General features: G+C 44.4%; 1 pseudogene; it reads left to right on the top strand.

The window, feature by feature from the left end:
• LOC144326420 (inositol polyphosphate 5-phosphatase OCRL-like) overlaps positions 1 to 18,955 on the top strand; it is a 100,598-nt pseudogene that overhangs the window by 7,035 nt on the left and 74,608 nt on the right.

The raw sequence follows: 18,955 nt of genomic DNA, 5'->3' as shown, positions 1-18,955 counted from the left end.
TGTGTTTCATGATGGGCGTAAAGCCGAATAAACATTTTGATTCCCAGGCGGAGGAAGCCTGGGAACGTGGGGTTTGGCAGGGCAGCAGGAGCGCCTCCCCTACTCGCGGGGAACCCCATTTCGGGGCTCCGGAGCGAAGTGGGGTGAGTGGCGCGGTGCTGCGAACTGATTGCTATTTTCACGGAGTGAAGCCGCACAGCCATCGCCGGAGAGCGCTGACTTTTTCCTGTGGACAATTGGACTCTAAACAAGTACCCGTGAGTAGAAACGGAAAATTGGATCAAGAAACATATTAATTTGGCATCGAAGCGGGAAGGTTCAAAACAGGAAGTCCGCCTTCCGCTTTTTGTAAATAGACTGAAGCAAAACCCTTGTAAGCTAATAGCCTGGAAAGTCGTTTATAAAGGTCGAAATTTCCTTCATTTATAACCACTAAAACCCCCCTGGAAGCAGGAGAAAGGGGGGGGGGACTTTGACTGTTTAAGCCTGCAGGAGAGGGAGTAAAGAAAGATAAGTTTCCACCGTCTCAAACCTGGGAACGGGGTGTCAGAGACAGAAATTGTCGGAGACGTTCATTGACTGTGAATGGAACATTTTGACAGATAGTTAAAAAAAGAGAGAAACAAACTGATTCCAATGTTGCCTTTTGCATTTTAAAGAAACAAAGTATTTGAAAAACGAAAGTAATCTTCCTTTGTTGGACTTGCTTTAAAAAGATGGATACAAATAGAAATTGTCTCCTCTAGAGGGAGCTTGTTAAATTGTTGCTGCAGTCTGCTTGGAGACTCTACAGCTGTAGGATTAAGATCGTGGGACCAGTCTTTTGACCTTGGACAAAATGTGTTGGGAGGAAGCTTTGGTGCTTGCTTTTTGCAAGACAAATGCACTGTTGGAGCAGATGCATGAGAAGATGGATTTAATAAATGAAAAGCTGGATTTGATGACGGCTGTAGGGAATACTGTCACAGAAATTATTCAGGGACCAACTCAGGAACCTGTTTTAACTGGGCAAGTTCAAGTGCAGAAGATAATGGATGAGGTTGCGGTAGCACCTCAAGCAATACAAATGGAGAGATCTGAGGCCCTGCAGGAGCATAAGCCACTGTTTTTGACGATTGCATTTGGAGTGGGCCAGGGGAAGTCTGGAGCTGAGGAGGCTCCTAATTTCGGAGGGACTCTGAAACATGCTGTTGAATATTTTTTGGATTATGTCGATGACCGCGGGGCGTGGGACTCTGGGGAGTGGGTTGGTCTGATGAGGGGAGGCAATTTTGGGCTGGAAACCCCCAGAGACCCACTCTTCAATGAGAAAGGAAAGAAATTAAGAGACCAACAAAAGACAAGGAAAAGTGCAAGTATAAACAAGAAGAAGATCTGCAGAAGGGGCATGGAAGAGACTTAAGAGCCTCGGACATAAGACTACCAGGTTGATGGACTAGATGGAATGGACAGTAAGGACTGACATAACCCGAGACCAGGAGGAAGGGACGTTGGATGGAGATTGGAAGAAAGTCTATAAAGAAAAATTGTTATACTGGGAATTTTTTGTTTGTTTGTTTAGTCATTTAGTCGTGTCCGACTCTTCGTGACCCCATGGACCAGAGCACGCCAGGCACCTCTGTCCTCCACTACCTCCCGCAGTTTGGTCAAACTCATGCTGGTAACCTCGAAAACACTATCCAACCATCTCGTCCTCTGTCGCCCCCTTCTCCTTGTGCCCTCCATCTTTCCCAGCATCAGTGACTTCTCCAGGGAGTCTTCTCTTCTCATGAGGTGGCCAGAGTACTGGAGCCTCAGCTTCACGATCTGTCCTTCCAGTGAGCACTCAGGGCTGATTTCCTTAAGAATGGATGCGTTTGATCTTCTTGCAGTCCATGGGACTCTCAAGAGTCTTCTCCAGCACCATAATTCAAAAGCATCAATTCTTCGGCGATCAGCCTTCTTTATGGTCCAGCTCTCACTTCCATACATCACTACTGGGAAAACCATGGCTTTAACTATACGGACCTTTGTTGGCAAGGTGACGTCTCTACTTCTCAAGATGCTGTCTAGGCCTGTCATTGCCCTTCTCCCAAGAAGCAGGCGTCTTTTAATTTCGTGGCTGCTGTCACCATCTGCAGTGATCATGGAGCCCAAGAAAGTGAAATCTCTCACTGCCTCCATTTCTTCCCCTTCTATTTGCCAGGAGGTGATGGGACCAGTGGCCATGATCTTCGTTTTTTTGATGTTGAGCTTCAGACCATATTTTGCGCTCTACTCTTTCACCCTCATTAAAAGGTTCTTTAATTCCTCCTCACTTTCTGCCATCAAGGTTGTGTCATCTGCATATCTGAGGTTGTTGATATTTCTTCCGGCAATCTTAATTCCAGCTTGGGATTCATCCAGCCCAGCCTTTCGCATGATGTATTCTGCATATAAATTAAATAAGTAGGGAGACAAAATACAGCCTTGTCGTACTCCTTTCCCAATTTTGAACCAATCAGTTGTTCCATATCCAGTTCTAACTGTAGCTTCTTCTCCCACATAGAGATTTCTCAGGAGACAGATGAGGTGATCAGGCACTCCCATTTCTTTAAGAACTTGCCATAGTTTGCTGTGGTCGACACAGTCAAAGGCTTTTGCATAGTCAATGAAGCAGAAGTAGATGTCTTTCTGGAACTCTCTAGCTTTCTCCATAATCCAGCGCATGTTTGCAATTTGGTCTCTGGTTCCTCTGCCTCTTCTAAATCCAGCTTGCACTTCTGGGAGTTCTCGGTCCACATACTGCTTGAGCCTTCCTTGTAGAACTTTGAGCATAACCTTGCTAGCGTGTGAAATGAGTGCAATTGTGCGGTAGTTTGAGCATTCTTTGGCACTGCCCTTCTTTGGGATTGGGATGTAGACTGATCTTCTCCAATCTTCTGGCCACTGCTGAGTTTTCCAAATTTGCTGGCATATTGAGTGTAGCACCTTAACAGCATCATCTTTTAAAATTTTAAATAGTTCAGCTGGAATACCATCACTTCCACTGGCCTTGTTATTTGCAGTGCTTTCTAAGGCCCATTTGACTTCACTTTCCAGGATGTCTGGCTCAAGGTCAGCAACCACACTACCTGGGGTGTACGAGACATCCATATCTTTCTGGTATAATTCCTCTGTTTATTCTTGCCACCTCTTCTTGATGTCTTCTGCTTCTGTTAGGTCCTTACCACTTTTGTCCTTTATTATGGTAATCTTTGTACGAAATGTTCCTTTCATATCTCCAATTTTCTTGAACAGATTCTGTTGTTTTCCTCTATTTGTTTGCATTGCTCGTTTAAGAAGGCCTTCTTGTCTCTCCTTGCTATTCTTTGGAAATCTGCATTCAATTTCCTGTATCTTTCACTATCTCCCTCGCATTTTGCTTGCCTTTTCTCCTCCGCTATTTGTAAGGCCTCGTTGGACAGCCACTTTGCGTTCTTGCATTTCCTTTTCATTGGGATGATTTTCATTGCTGCCTCCTGTACAATGTTACGAGCCTCCATCCATAGTTCTTCAGGCACTCTGTCCACCAAATCTAAATCCTTAAACCTGTTCCTCACTTCCACTGTGTATTCATAAGGGATTTGACTTAGATTGTATCTTACCGGCCCAGTGGTTTTTCCTACTTTCTTCAGTTTAAGCTTGAATTTTGCTATAAGAAGCTGATGATCTGAGCCACAGTCAGCTCCAGGTCTTGTTTTTGCTGACTGTATAGAGCTTCTCCATCTTTGGCTGCAGAGAATATAATCAATCTGATTTCGATGCTGCCCATCTGGTGATGTCCATGTGTAGAGTCGTCTCTTGTGTTGTTGGAAAAGCGTGTTTGTGATGACCAGCTTGTTCTCTTGACAGAACTCTATTAGCCTTTGCCCTGCTTCGTTTTGATCTCCAAGGCCAAACTTGCCAGTTGTTCCTTTTATCTCTTGACTCCCTACTTTAGCATTCCAATCCCCTATAATGAGAAGAACATCCTTCTTTGGTGTCACTTCTATAAGGTGTTGTAAGTCTTCATAGAATTGGTCAATTTCAGTTTCTTCAGCACCAGTAGTTGGTGCATAAACTTGGATTACTGTGATGTTATTTTTTTTAAAAAAAAAACTTGGATTTTTTTTTTTTTTTAACTTGGATTACTGTGATGTTAAAAGGTCTGCCTTGGATTCATATCGAGATCATTCTATAATTTTTGAGATTGCATCCCAGTACAGCTTTCGCCACTCTTTTGTTGACTATGAGGGCCACTCCATTTCTTTTACGGGTTTCTTGCCCACAGTAGTAGATGTGATGGTCATCTGAACTGAATTCGCCCATCCCTGTCCATTTTAGTTCACTGATGCCCAGGATGTCAATATTTATTCTTGCCATCTCATTTTTGACCACCTCCAACTTACCCAGGTTCATGGTTCTTACATTCCAGGTTCCTATGCAATATTTTTCTTTACAGCATTGGACTTTCCTTTCGCTTCCAGGCATATCCGCAACTGAGCGTCCTTTCGGCTTTGGCACAGCCGCTTCATCAGCTCTGGATCTACTTGTACTTGTCCTCCGCTCTTCCCCAGTAGCATGTTGGACGCCTTCCGACCTGAGGGGCTCATCTTCCAGCGTCATAACTTTTATATGCCTGTTGTCTTTGTCCATGGAGTTTTCTTGGCAAGGATACTGGAGTGGCTTGCCGGTTCCTCCTCCAGGTGGATCACGTTTGGTCAAAACTCTCCACTATGACCTGTTCATCTTGTGTGCCCTGCTCGGCATAGTTCATAGCTTCTCTGAGTTCTTCAAGCCCCTTCGCCACGGCAAGGCAGTGATCCATGAAGGGGACTGGGAATTAGTGTAAATTAATGAATACAAAAGGCCAAGTTAATTGTTAACAATGAGGTGACGGAGGAATTTAAGATAGAAAAAGGGACACGACAAGGTTGCCCAATTTCCCCATTGCTCTTTATATCAGTCCTGGAGGTTTTGTTGAATATGATTAGAAGGGACCAGCTGGTTAAAGGTATACAAGTCGGAGCTAAACAGTATAAACTGAGAGCATTCACAGACGATTTAGTATTGACATTACAGAAGCCAGAATCTAGTACCAAAAGAGTTTTGGAACTGATTCAAGAATTCGGTCAGGTTGCAGGATTTAAACTGAATAAGTTAAAAACAAAGGTTTTAGAGAAAAATTTAACAGTGATTGAAAGAGAGGTTTCAGAATGAGACAGGTTTAACAGTGGTTAAGAAAGTGAAAGAGAGAGATAATAGAGAGAGAGAGATAATATTTATTACGGCCATAGGCCCATACAGGTAAAAACAACACATAAGTGACAGCTTGTGCCGTGGGGAAAAGAAAAAACAGTCGCTAAAACACCACTATAACAATAAATACTATAAGATGGAAAGGCATGCTACGCCTTAATTAGCTTGTAGCGCTCCTTGGCGTCGCTTTTGGGAGAGGACAGTGACCAGGAACCTAGCCACTTTCAGGGTCGTGTGGGAATCCTTATCCTGCAAGATTTGGGCAAGGTGGAATTTTGGTGGGGTACCCTCTAGTTTCTGTATGATTGATCCCAACAAATTTGCCCGTGGCACATTGAACAGGGGGCAAGTGAACATAATGTGCTGGAGCGACTCCGGCGTCACCTTATCACATTCGCACGTGGCGGGGACTTGGCCCTTTGAGAATCTATGTCTCAGGACATTGGAGGGGAAAACGTTGAACCTCGCTTTGGTGAAGGCCAGTCTATGGGCAACAGTCGAAAGGGAGGATGGAACGCAATAAGTTAATGTGATACCAATGTTCTGGGGCGAACAAACACCTCCCCCCAGCGTATAATTTTGCTGCAAGTCGATGTCATCCAGTCTTTGACGGATCAGTCTTTGAGCAGTGATTTGATCTAGTTTTAGGGAATCTGAGGGAGAGATTCCATAGCTCAGGAGTTTGGCATGAATTTTACTAGTCCAAAGGCTGGAGAATTCATCTCGCCATAAGCATTGGACAAGGTGATGATTTGGTAATCTATGCCACAATGATAACCAGTAATTGAAGACTTGCTTCCACAGGCAAGTTTCTAAGGATGCGATCTTCAATTCTAGTCGCATGGCTGCGTTGCTTACGCACAGGGGGAGCATTAGGAGCCGGCGTAGGAATTGGCTTTGCAGAGTCTCAAGGGGAGCAAGATCTGTCATCACGGCCCAGAGCGGGGCAGCATAAGCAAGCACTGCAACCACTTTTGCCTTGAACACCTTTAGGGCCGAGGGAACATGCAGAGCTCCGTCCGAAAAGAAAAATCGGAGGAGCGCATATGACAGGGTTTTGGCCTTGTTAAGTAGATGTTGAATTTGAGCTTTCCATCCCAAGTTGTATTGAAAAATAACTCCTAGATATTGAAATTTTAGGACTTGCTCTATTTTTGCTCCACCAAGCTTCCATTTGTATAATCTCCGGCTTCTGGAGAAAATCAGAATCTTGGACTTAGCATGGTTGATGGTTAATTGGTTGAGTTGGCAATACGTGGCAAAGATCTTCAGAGCTCTGGTTAGTCCAACACGTGTATAAGATAGAATTACCGCGTCGTCCGCATATAAAAGGAGTGGGCAGCGGTAATCCGCTAGTCTAGGCGCGTGTGTACTTGGAGATGAGTTAACTAGGGGTGCTCGCATGTCGCTGATGAAAAGGTTGAATAGGCAGGGAGCCAATATACATCCTTGGCGCACTCCCTTGTTTATTGGTATCGAATTTGTGAGGTCGCCCGCAGGAGTAAGTCTCACTCTGGCAAGGGTACCTTCGTGGAGCTGACTTATGAGCCATAAGAGTCTTCTATCAAAGAAAGTGAAATACCTGGGGATTAACATGACAGCTAAAAATGGGAACTTATTTAAAAACAATTATGAAAAATGCTGGACGGAAGTGAAAAAAGATTTAGAAATTTGGTCAAATTTGAAGCTTTCACTGCTAGGCCGTATTGCTGTGATAAAGATGAATGTATTGCCAAGAATGTTATTTCTGTTTCAAACATTGCAAATTCTGGATAAAATGGATTGTTTCAAGAAGTGGCAGAGAGACATATCTAGATTTGTCTGGCAGGGCAAGAAGCCCAGAATAAAATTTAAAATATTAACGGATGCAAAGGAAAGAGGTGGATTTGCCCTGCCAGACCTTAAACATTATTATGAATCAGCAGCTTTCTGCTGGTTGAAAGAATGGCTACTTCTTGAAAACACAGACATCTTGTATTTAGAAGGTTTTAATAATGTATTTGGATGGCATGCATATTTATGGTATGATAAGGTCAAAGCACATAAAGCGTTTAAAAACCATATTGTCAGGAAAGCATTGTTTAATGTCTGGATAAGATATAAGGACTTGCTTGAAAATAAAACCCCAAGGTGGCTGTCACTGATGGAAGCGAAGGCTCAGAAAAAGCTCAATATGGAGGCCAAATGGCCAAAATATTGGGAAATTTTGGAACAAGTGGGAGACAAACTGAAATTGCAGAGTTATGAAAAACTAAAAAACAAAGTGTGAGATTGGCTTCATTATTATCAAATAATGGAGGCATACAATTTGGACAAAAAAAAATGGATTCCAGGTGGAAAAATCAAAATTGGAAACAGAACTGTTAGATTCCAAAACTAAGACTTTGTCAAGGATGTATAACTTGCTGTTGAAATGGAATACTCAGGATGAAACGGTGAAATCTGCTATGATTAAATGGGCACAAGATGTTGGTCATAACATTATGATGGCTTACTGGGAACAGTTATGGACCACAGGTATGAAGTTTACGGCATGTAATGCCTTAAGAGAGAATATTATGAAAATGATATACAGGTGGTACATGACACCAGTCAAGCTTGCAAAGATCTATCATTTGCCCGATAATAAATGTTGGAAATGTAAAGAAACTGAAGGTACATTCTTTCACCTTTGGTGGACGTGCCCAAGGATTAAGGCTTTCTGGGAGATGATATATAATGAAATGAAAAAGGTATTTAAATATACCTTTCTGAAGAAACCAGAGGCCTTTCTCCTGGGCATGGTCGGCCAATTGGTGCCAAAGAAGGATAGAACTTTCTTCATGTATGCCACAACAGCAGCAAGAATACTTATCGCAAAGCATTGGAAGACGCAAGATCTACCCACCCTGGAAGAATGGCAGATGAAGGTGATGGACTACATGGAACTGGCGGAAATGACTGGCAGAATCCGAGACCAGGGAGAAGAGTCGGTGGAAGAAGAATGGAAAAAGTTTAAAGATTACTTACAGAAATATTGCAAAATTAATGAATGTTAGAATGATGTTGGATAGAAGTTAAGTGGTTTTTAGCTGTAATGCTATAAAGGAATATGAAAAAATGGATTATTAACAGGTAAAAATTTAATGTTATAATACTTTATGATTAAAGACTAGGATAAAGAAAGAGGGAAGGATTTGCTGAACTAACAAATTGAATTGGAATACAAAAAAGGGAGGTGTGAGGAGGTCCGGGAAACAAGCAAATGAAAGATAAGTAATGGAAAGATTGAATTGTTTTTAACTATTTTTATTTTGTATTTTTCTTTTTTCTTTTTGTAATAATTTGAAAATCTCAATAAATATCTTTAAAAAAAATAAATTAATGAATATTGGGGAAAATGTTGGAATGAAACTATCGGGCTTTAGTAGAAATGATATAAGGAGTTATGTATAAATAAGTATTAAGTTTTAAGTTCTAAGGCATTTTACGGCAAGATAAGGTTAAACAAATAAAGGCAAATCGAATAACAGAATATGGTGAAAGATGAAAAGGATCTGTTGAGTTAAGTAATAGGTTAGACTGTTAAGATAACTATTTAATAAAAATTGAGAAAGATGGAAAGAATTTGCTGAAACAACTAATTAAGCTAGAATACAAAAAGGGAGGTGTGAGGAGGTCAATGAAACAGGCAAATGAAAGGTAAAGATATGCAAAAAGGGATGTGCAATTTTTTTCTTTTATTTTTTTGTTGTTGTGTTGTTTTGATTTTTTTATGTATTTTTTCCGTTTTTCTTTTTTCTTTTTTATATATTGTGGTGTTGTTTTTTCTTGTTTTTTCTTCTTTCTTTCTGTAATTTTGAAACTCTTAATAAATATTATTTTTTAAAAAAAATACATGTGTGGTGTGCAGGCATCTCCCAGCACATGTGTGTGGGGATTCAAGACTAACTCCTATGCTTTTCTTCCTTAGACCAGCTTGACGTTGAGAGCCACGTGGTAAGGAAGATCTCCAAGCACGCTTCCTAGGGGGTCCTCTTTAATCCTCAGATGTGCCCACAAAGGCATGATCCGGCACCCTCATGCCACAGCTGCCTCTGGAGTGACCCTCCCTCTGGTAAGAGGCATGCCTCACAGCTGAGTGCCTGGTTGTTTGTGTAGGGCGGAGGCTAGGAATCTTGTGGGCTCCCAGATATTGCCAGATCCAATGGCCTTCTGCCTCAGCCAGCATGGCCGACGGTCAGGGGTGATGGAATCCAACAACATCTAGAGGGCCACACAATTCCCCATCCCTGGTCTAGTGAATTTGAGGTTCTTGGTTTCTCTCCCTCTGCCCCCTTTTGCCTGGAAAAGCACTTTGGCAGATCCCTTTGGAGGATTTGGGTGTGACAAGCTGTAGCAGCGCACTGAATAAAACAACTTTGAGAAGCTGGAACACCAGGCTGTTTTCTTTTCTAATAAAAATATTCACTGTGCAGTTCACAGGCACAAAACACAATGTTGATATTGTCCAGGAAATGGGTTTTCAGTTGGAGGGCATGGGTTGCGTGAGAGCATGTTGTGTGGGATAACCAGTCTCATATAACCAACATGCTTCAGTCTACTTAGTGCATGAAGGGGTTAACACCATAGAGTAAACTGTCCTGCCATCTTAGCCATGTCTCTTACCTTGGGAGTGAGTTCTGATCTATTCTGGTATTCACTTCTTCAGCGTTTAATGTACTGTAGGTTTTTCCTTATTTTATGGTTTTATCTTTCTGTAAACGGCTTTGATGTTTCTTACCATCTGGTAGTGTATAAATTTTATGAAATAAATAAATAATTTTGAATAAATAAATAGGAAAATGTAAAACCACAACCTCGGAAATGAAAGCTACTGTCCTTCCAGACGGATGTTTTTGCGTGGAGGGGGGCCGTATTCTGCAATGTGCTATCGATGCAATAATAGTGCAGCTTTCTAATGGACTGTCCACGCAAACATCATTCTGCTTTCTCAGTTGCTCTGCAATGCTTCGCCAGAGATCTCGGAGGCCAAAGAGTTTGCTTTTCTGCTCAGTACAGGGGATCTTGCCAGCTCTTCACCCCTGACTGGCCGAATATGCCCATCTCTCGTCCATGCAGTTCCACAGCGTGCCTGGATGATGACTCAGATGGAGCTGGACACACCATTCCTGAAGGATGCAATAATATTGCAATTGTGGTGGGCCAACTACATGTCATTTTGCTTTGCAAGTTGTTCTGTGATGCTTCCTCTGTGCTACTATATTATTATCAGCCAGAGGGGCCCTCTTGAACTATAAAGTGCAACTTAAGTGGGACAAATCCCCCCCCCCCCATAACATTTAGATGGATTTAGGGGAGTGCAACTGGTTTGGTCACACTGGCGTGAAGCCTTGCGAGCCCCATAGGGGACACCGCAACTATGATGTTGAATAGACTTTGAGAGGCGTGGGGGCACTGAATTTTGGCATCGTACAGGGCTCCCCTGGAATTTGAGATGCCATGGTTCACCACTGAAGAACAGGTACCTGGTTTCAGCTGGAAGTTAGGAGGCACTGGTTGGAAGTGTCAGAGTATGTCTGTCCCGAAAGCTTTGCAGGCACGAACAGTACTGAATACAGTCTTGCATATAACTGCCCTCCTACTGTCATGAATAGAAACCATCATGAATCGACAAAAACGGGCATCTGGAAGGAACCACTATGCCAACAGGATGTCGGACTGAATGGGCCTTGGCCTGAACCAGCAAGGCTCTTCAAATGCGCTTATGTTCCCCTTACTTTGGGGACGCCTTGCAGGAGTCTCACCCCTCTCATGGCTATTCTTCTAGTGTGGACCAGTTCTACAAGCTCTCCCCCGAAAGCAGGTGCACCATCCAGAACATGCTGGCGCTGTATCTGAAGAAGAAAGCGAACACAGACCAGGAGTCAGGGACTTCTTTTTTTTAAAAAATAATCTTTATTAATTTTCCAAAAAGGTTACATAAAGTAAAAAAAAAGACAAAAAATCAAAACTCAAAAACATAAAAACATACAACACACAGAGAAAAAGAAAAAGAAAAGGGATTCACCACTTCACGCTTATTTTCAATAACTTCTTTTCACAACTTCCCCACATCTCCTCCTATTGTTTTCCAACTCCAGTTTATTTATTCTAGCAAGTTTTCCCCCTAAACATCCTGTACCTTATTTTATTAAAATTACTTAACCCTAATTTAATTAGATTCATTTTAGTTATGAAGTTATACTTTAGTTCATTATTGTACTTTAACATTTTATTAGCGTATATACCTTAATCCTCTATATAAAAATGAAAGAACAAACAAAGATATAAGCATAGATCTAAAAAAGAGATACCTTTCCTAAAATTGCCACTATTTCCCTCCCACGGATTCCCCATTCTTATAATGCTAATCTTTATTCTATAGAAAATAAAAAAAAGAAGAAAATTCCAAGCCCCCTTCGGACTGTTAAATCCCACCCTTCTCCCCCCGGTTTCAATCCTTAATCAAAGTACATTTAGTCCATCTTTTTAGCCTGGTGATCTCACGTCCGAGGCACGCAAATCTCTCACAATTCCTTTCAGCCGATTTCTTTGAAAGTCTCTCATACTTAGCTCCCAGGATCGAAGAATTATTTTCTCAATGCTGGCCGTGGTTCTTTCAGCTGGGCCTGCTTGCTTGTAACCAGTATTCCAACGCTGTTTCATAAGTCTATATGTCCCAAATAGTCCTGTTTTCACCTTGGTCAGTTTAGGTTTCTTCTTAGCAGGTCTCAGTCTCTCTTCTCTCTTATGTAGTGTCTCGGCCTTCATTTCCTTCAGCTCCTCTTGCTTGGCAGGTGTCTTTTCCTCCTCAATCTTAGGTTCTTTTCCTTGTCCAGCTGCCTGTGTTTTGAACAGCGAGTCCCTTTCCAAGTCAGTTAGTGTGTTTTCAGATAGCTTCGGGTTTGGTGGGCTCGTAGACAAAACAAGGCCTTTCTCATTCATCTGTAACAATTTTCCCACGAGGGAGGTCAGCTTCTCCAAGCCAGCACGTATTTCCTGTATTCCTTGTTTTAGTTCCATTCTTGCAATGTCCAAGAATCCCCTCTAGAGGGATTCTGGTTACTTAGTAATCTTTCCCTCTCCGATCCAAAAGTCAAATTTGTTTGTAACAATCTTTCCTTATTTGCAATATTTTGTAACGATTTAGTCGGTTAAAGTTTCAATTTTCAGTTCTTTCAGCTTTGACAGCTAGTTTGACAGCTGTCAAAAGTATCTATGTCTCAGCAGGCTCTTAACTCGGGTTGCTCCCGGGCTTGAGTAGGGTGGTACTTTATTCAAACAAAGTAATCTCTTGTCCTCCAGCACCTTAGCTTAGTTCTTTTAAATCCGTGAGGTTTATATCTTTTATCCAATCACACAAGTTTTGTCTTCAACAATACCAGCTTCTGCATTGTCAATTCCCACCTTGCTGCCCACGTGGAAGACTTCAAGCGCCGAAACCAGGATTAGAAGGATATCTGTGCTCAGATGAACTCCCTGCCCCCTGACCAGGGTCTGCTGCAGCTGACAATCATGAAACACGAGTGCGTTTCGAGGGCTTGGAGGAAGATAGCCTTGGCTGATGTAACTTGTTGGTCTCCGCTATCTGTAGAAGCAAATCGAGCCACGTTTCTGTAACTTTCCTGCCTGTGTGTAGCTCAAGGGTAGGCAGCATAGTGCTCTCCTAATGTTGATAGACCAAAATTCCCATAATCGCTAAGAATTGGCCTTGCTGACTGGGGCTCATGAGAGTTCCACTTCAGCAACACCAGGAGGGTGCAGTGTCGGCGATCCCTGCTGCAGCTGCACCACTAAGGTTTCTACTAGAGCAGCCAGAAGTGCCCAGCATTGTAGGCTCCTGCTTCATTCAGGGCAGGCAGATACTAAACATCTGTGGAAGTGAGTGCTGGGCTTAATTCATTAATTTCTGTTTATTGTGGGGATTTCTTCCCCAGAGTGGCTTATTTAAAATAATAATCAGAAATGCACCTCAAGATAATTTAAAGCATATAAACAGTACCTTAATAGCAGCAGATCTAAAGAGAGCAATGTTGTAGTCTAAATAAGCACATCTTCCTACAAGTGAATAGTAAATTATAGCAAATGTGGGCAACTTCTCCAGCAAAAGCAGAGCAGCCATTTTGCATGGAGAAGGCTGGGAATGATCTCTGAGTAAAAGCTGCTGCCAGTCCATGTAGTCAGTCCTATAGAATGGCTGGGGCAGGTTCCACAGGAGGGAATGTATTGGGACACCCGATCTCAGTGATCACGGGCCGGAGGAGGAGTTACGCTAAGACCAGACCATGTCATTACCGAGGAGGCAGGTTTAGTCGTTGTTTGAGGACTATCCCTGCCTCCAGGTCTGGTCGTGACCGGAAGGATACTGGAATCAGCAAGGGAAACCCACATGACCTGAAAGTGTTGCTGTGCAATGCCAGGTCAATGATGAATAAAACCACTGCCATCCACGACCTGATTGTGGATGGAGGATTTGACCTGGCATGTGTGACAGAGACCTGGTTGGATGAGGCAGATGGGCCTGTCCTTGCCGCTGCTTGCCCACCAGGTTTCTCTTACGCACAGCAACCCAGGTCATGTGGGCGGGGAGGGGGGGGTTGCAGTGATTTTTAGGAAGTCATTAGTCTGCACCAGGCGTCCTATTGGGAAGACCCATTTTTCTGAGTGCATGTTCTGGAAGTTGGGCAATAGGGGCAGTACAGGATTCCTATTGGTGTACCGACCTCCCCGCTGCACCAAGGATTCCCTGCCCGAGCTGCTTCAGGTCGTGGCGGATATGCTCCTGGAGACACCTAGCTTGGTTGTTCTGGGGGATTTTAACATCCATGCCGACACGACCTTACAAGGGGCCGCTCGGGACTTCGTGGAAAGCATGGCCTCCATGGGGTTGTCCCTGAATAAGTTTGGCCCAACTCATAGCTGTGGACATGCCTTAGACTTGGTGTTTACCTCTACGGATGTTGGTGATCTGACATTAACTAAAAGCAAAACAAAAGAAGTGCCATGATCAGATCACTTCCTGGTGCAACTGGAGTTCTCCGCGACCCTTCCCCTCTGCAGGGAGGTGGGGCCGATTCGGATAGTCCGCCCCCACCACTTAATGGATCCAATTGGCTTCCAGAGAGTGGTAGGGGATGTTTTATCCCAAGTTGATGGCCTTTCAGCTGATTCCCTGGTGGCTCGCTGGAATGCGGAGTTAACCAGGGCTATTGACTGTCTGGCTCCGAAGCGCCCTCTCCGATTGCATGGAGCCCGGATAGCCCCGTGGTTTTCCCCGGAGCTGAGGGTGATGAAACAATCGTTGAGACGGCTAGAGCGCCGGTGGCAGAAAACTCATTCTGAATCAGACCGGACACGGGCTAGAGCTCAACGTCGAGCCTACCAAGTGGCAATGGCGACGGCGAAGAGGGCCTTCTTCACCGCCTCCATTGCATCTGTAGAAAACAGCAGCAGGAGACTTTTTCAGGTGGTTCACAATCTATCGGAACCACCTGCACCACCGGGGCCTGGTAGGGACCCCAAGATCTCCTGCAATGCTTTTGCAAAGTTTTTTGGAGATAAAGTCGCTCAGATTCAGAAGGAGGTAGACTCCACCGTAGGAGCAGGGCCAGGGTGGGAGAGTGCTAGAGCTCTGTCTAGTCCTGTTACATGGGACCAATTCCAATCTGTTACCTCCGAGGATGTGGACAGGCTGCTTGGACAAGTGAAACCGACCACCTGTCTCCTTGATCCTTGCCCATCCTGGCTGATAAAAGCAAGCCGGGAAGGGCTGGGCGATGGGCTCCGCGGGGTGGTGAATGCTTCCCTCTGTGAGGGAGCCTTCCCAGACCTGCTGAAAGAGGCGGTCATTAAACCGCTTCTTAAAAAAACATCTTTAGACCCAGCCAATTTGGCCAACTATCGCCCAGTCTCAAATTTACCATTCTTGGGCAAGGTGATTGAGCGGGTGGTTGCCAGACAACTCCAAGCACGCCTGGAGGATGCGGACCATTTGGATCCCTTCCAATCGGGATTCAGGCCTCACCATGGGACTGAAACTGCCTTGGTCACGCTGGTTGATGATCTCCGGTGGGCTAGGGACAAAGGTGAGAGCTGTTTCCTAGTTCTGCTGGATCTCTCAGCGGCCTTTGACACCATCGACCATAACATCCTTCTGGACCGTCTAGAGGGGCTGGGAGCTGGGGGCACTGTTATACGGTGGTTCCGCTCCTTTCTCCTGGGCCGTGTCCAGAAAGTGGTGGTGGGGGATGAGTGTTCAGACCCCTGGGCTCTCACTTGTGGGGTGCCTCAGGGTTCCGTCCTCTCCCCCATGCTTTTTAATATCTATATGAAGTTGCTGGGAGAGATCATCAGGGGGTTTGGGCTGGGTCAGGGGTCTGCAACCTTTAAGACAAAAAGAGCCACTTGGACCCGTTTCTGAAGAAAAAAAAACCTGGGAGCCGCAAAACTCGTCATCATAAAAATAACTTTTTTGTCACTTTTTTAATTATTTCTTTGTTTGACCCCTCAGAATTACTCCTCCTCATAGAAATAAACGTTAAATTAACAAGTTACCTTTTTGTGTGTGTGTGTTCTTCACTCCCCTTCAAAACAGTGACCAGCGTACATGCCCCTTACAATGTAGCGGGCGGGCGGGAAGGTGACGTCAGGACGGTGCGTGACTAACGCACGCACTGCCTCCTCCCCTCGCTATGTGGCTCTTTTACACCTTTGCCGCGGCTCCGGAGCCGCGGGTTGCAGACCCCTGGGCTGGGTGTTCATCAGTATGCAGATGACACCCAGCTCTACCTCTCCTTTAAATCAGAACCAGTGAAGGCGGTGAAGGTCCTGTGTGAGTGCCTGGAGGCTGTTGGAGGATGGATGGCAGCTAATAGACTGAGGTTGAATCCTGACAAGACAGAAGTACTGTTTTTGGGGGACAGGGGGCAGGCGGGTGTGGGGGATTCCCTGGTCCTGAATGGGGTAACTGTGCCCCTGAAGCACCAGGTGCGCAGCCTGGGAGTCATTTTGGACTCACAGCTGTCCATGGAGGCACAAGTTAATTCTGTGCCCAGGGCAGCTGTTTACCAGCTCCATCTGGTACGTAGGCTGAGACCCTACCTGCCTGCGGACTGTCTCGCCAGAGTGGTGCATGCTCTAGTTATCTCATGCTTGGACTACTGCAACGCGCTCTACGTGGGGCTACCTTTGAAGGTGACCCGGAAACTGCAATTAATCCAGAATGCGGCAGCTAGACTGGTGACTGGGAGTGGCCGCCGGGACCACATAACACCGGTCTTGAAAGACCTACATTGGCTCCCAGTACGTTTCCGAGCACAATTCAAAGTGTTGGTGCTGACCTTTAAAGCCCTAAACGGCCTCGGTCCAGTATACCTGAAGGAGCGTCTCCATCCCCATCGTTCAGTCCGGACACTGAGATCCAGCGCCGAGGGCCTTCTGGCGGTTCCCTCATTGCGAGAAGTAAGGTTACAGGGAACCAGGCAGAGGGCCTTCTCGGTAGTGGCGCCTGCCCTGTGGAACGCCCTCCCAGCAGATGTCAAAGCAATAAACAACTATTTTACTTTTAAAAGTCATCTGAAGGCAGCCCTCTTTAGGGAAGTTTTTAATGTTTGATGCTGTACTGTTTTTAATATTCAGTTGGAAGCCGCCCAGAGTGGCTGGGGAAACCCAGCCAGATGGGCGGGGTATAAATAATAAATTATTATTATTATTATTATTATTATTATTATTATTATTATTATTATTATTATTATTATTATTATTATCCTGAGCTTGATGGGTCACTGGTCTGCCTCAATATAAGGTAGCTTCCTATGTTCCTGTGTACTGCAGCAGTGTTTGGAGGGCCACAAGCGCTCTACCCATGAATTAAAGAACCATGGGAAATTCTAAAAGTCTTCGCTGAAATGACATCAAAGCAGAGGCCAGGTGAACCTCTTTGGGAGAATATTCTGAAAGGTAGGGTGCCATTACTGAAAGAGCCATACTTGAAAGAGCAGGAGTTCCCTGGGAAAGGGCTGCCCCTGCTAAAGATTCTAGTCAGTGGAGAAGCAGTGCAAAAATTGTGGGAATGTTCAGGGATGCAGGAGAGGATATATTGTGAGATTATATCCTTATCCAACTTGTGCTAACAAGTTCCCAAAATATCAGCAGAGCAGGACATTCCCTTTTTAAGTTTGCAACAGTAATGTGTGCTCAGGTTCTCTAGAACCTCTATAATAATCACTCTGGTAATTTCCCCTTTGTTCCCTCTTAAAATACAAGACACGACACAGTCTTTTATAAAAGTATAATAAAGAGTTTACTCACGTTCTGTTCACAATAGGATCCCAGAAGGCAGACAGGCTTAATAAGGTAATATACATTTAGAATCTATCTTATAAGAAGATAGTCCCTTTCTCCTCTCTTGGCTGGGAGCCAAGAGAGCATCTTTAGCAGATGTTACTTCTTTGAAGGAAGATGGCAGAGAGAGAGAGATGGCTGCCCTGCCCTGTGCTTTTATCATTACCTGCACAGGTGAGGCCACACCCACCTCTGGTCACATGCGGAGGAAGTCTGTCCCAGGAAGTTTACCTGCTGGCTGGACAGACATCCCTCCCCATGTTTAAACATGTACACTCTAGGAATGTTGTAATTGACTGCTCCTGTGTTTTACATCCCACAAAAATAAGTGGGCCTTCTTCTGGTACCCTTTTCCCAAACCTTGAAACACTTTAAAGGCCAAATGGGATACTCTGAATTGGGCCTGGAACCAGTTCAAGAGCCAGTGTAGTTCACAGAGCACTAGCCTAATATGATCATACTGCCCAATTCTAGTTATCAGTCTTACTACATATTTCAGGAAGTGGCAGCAGGCTGCCCCCCACCCCCCGACCCCATGAGCTAGCCTGTAGCTGTGGTTTCTTTGCTTTTTTCCAGCATTGTCATCTGGTTGGGTGATCTGAACTACAGGCTTTGCCTTCCTGATGCCAACGATGTGAAAACTCTGATCACTAAAAATGAGCTTCAGAGACTTCTGACCTACGACCAGGTGAGAGACATATTTGTGTTATATGTGGTGGTTCAGGATATTGCCCTGTTTATTTCCTATGTCTGGGATACCCCAGCCTAGGCTAGAGAAACCACTTTCAGACAGTTAGGAGCAAAGTGTAGCTATAACATAGAATGACTGTGACTTCTACAAATGCTTTTTAAGGTTGCAGTTTTGTGCAACCTTAATTAGAAGCAAGTCCCAATTAAGTTGGAGGGTTGCCTTGGAATAAGTAGGACTGCTCTGCAATTTCCCAGTTAGAGGGCTTTCCTAGCTCAGCACACGCTCCAGATGTTGTTGGACTCCCATCAGCCCCAGCATAGCTGCTGTCCAGCAATATCTAAAGGTGTAAGGTTTCCTGCTCTAGGGTTTGCATCTATCTGGAAAATCTGCGTTGCTCACATGTTCTTATCAGCAGATACTTCCATTAAATCAAATTAAATTGCTGGTGCTTTTTGTTTTAAATTTTTCTCTCCAAGGTTTGTGTGTTCATAATGTTTACGACCTTTCTCCCACTTGGCATAAGGATCATTGGTATTTTGTGTTGAAACAGAGGCCTGATTGCTGCACCTTACGGTGGATTAAAACTCTGTGAGCGTAGTCATGCCTTAGCCCTTTTAGAAGGATGCTGCAAGGAAGGCGGGGGGGGGGCAGCCTCAGACTTCC

Source organism: Podarcis muralis, chromosome W (assembly GCF_964188315.1).
Source record: "Podarcis muralis chromosome W, rPodMur119.hap1.1, whole genome shotgun sequence".
Lineage (NCBI taxonomy): Eukaryota > Metazoa > Chordata > Lepidosauria > Squamata > Lacertidae > Podarcis > Podarcis muralis.
This window is presented reverse-complemented; position numbering and strand designations above follow the sequence as displayed.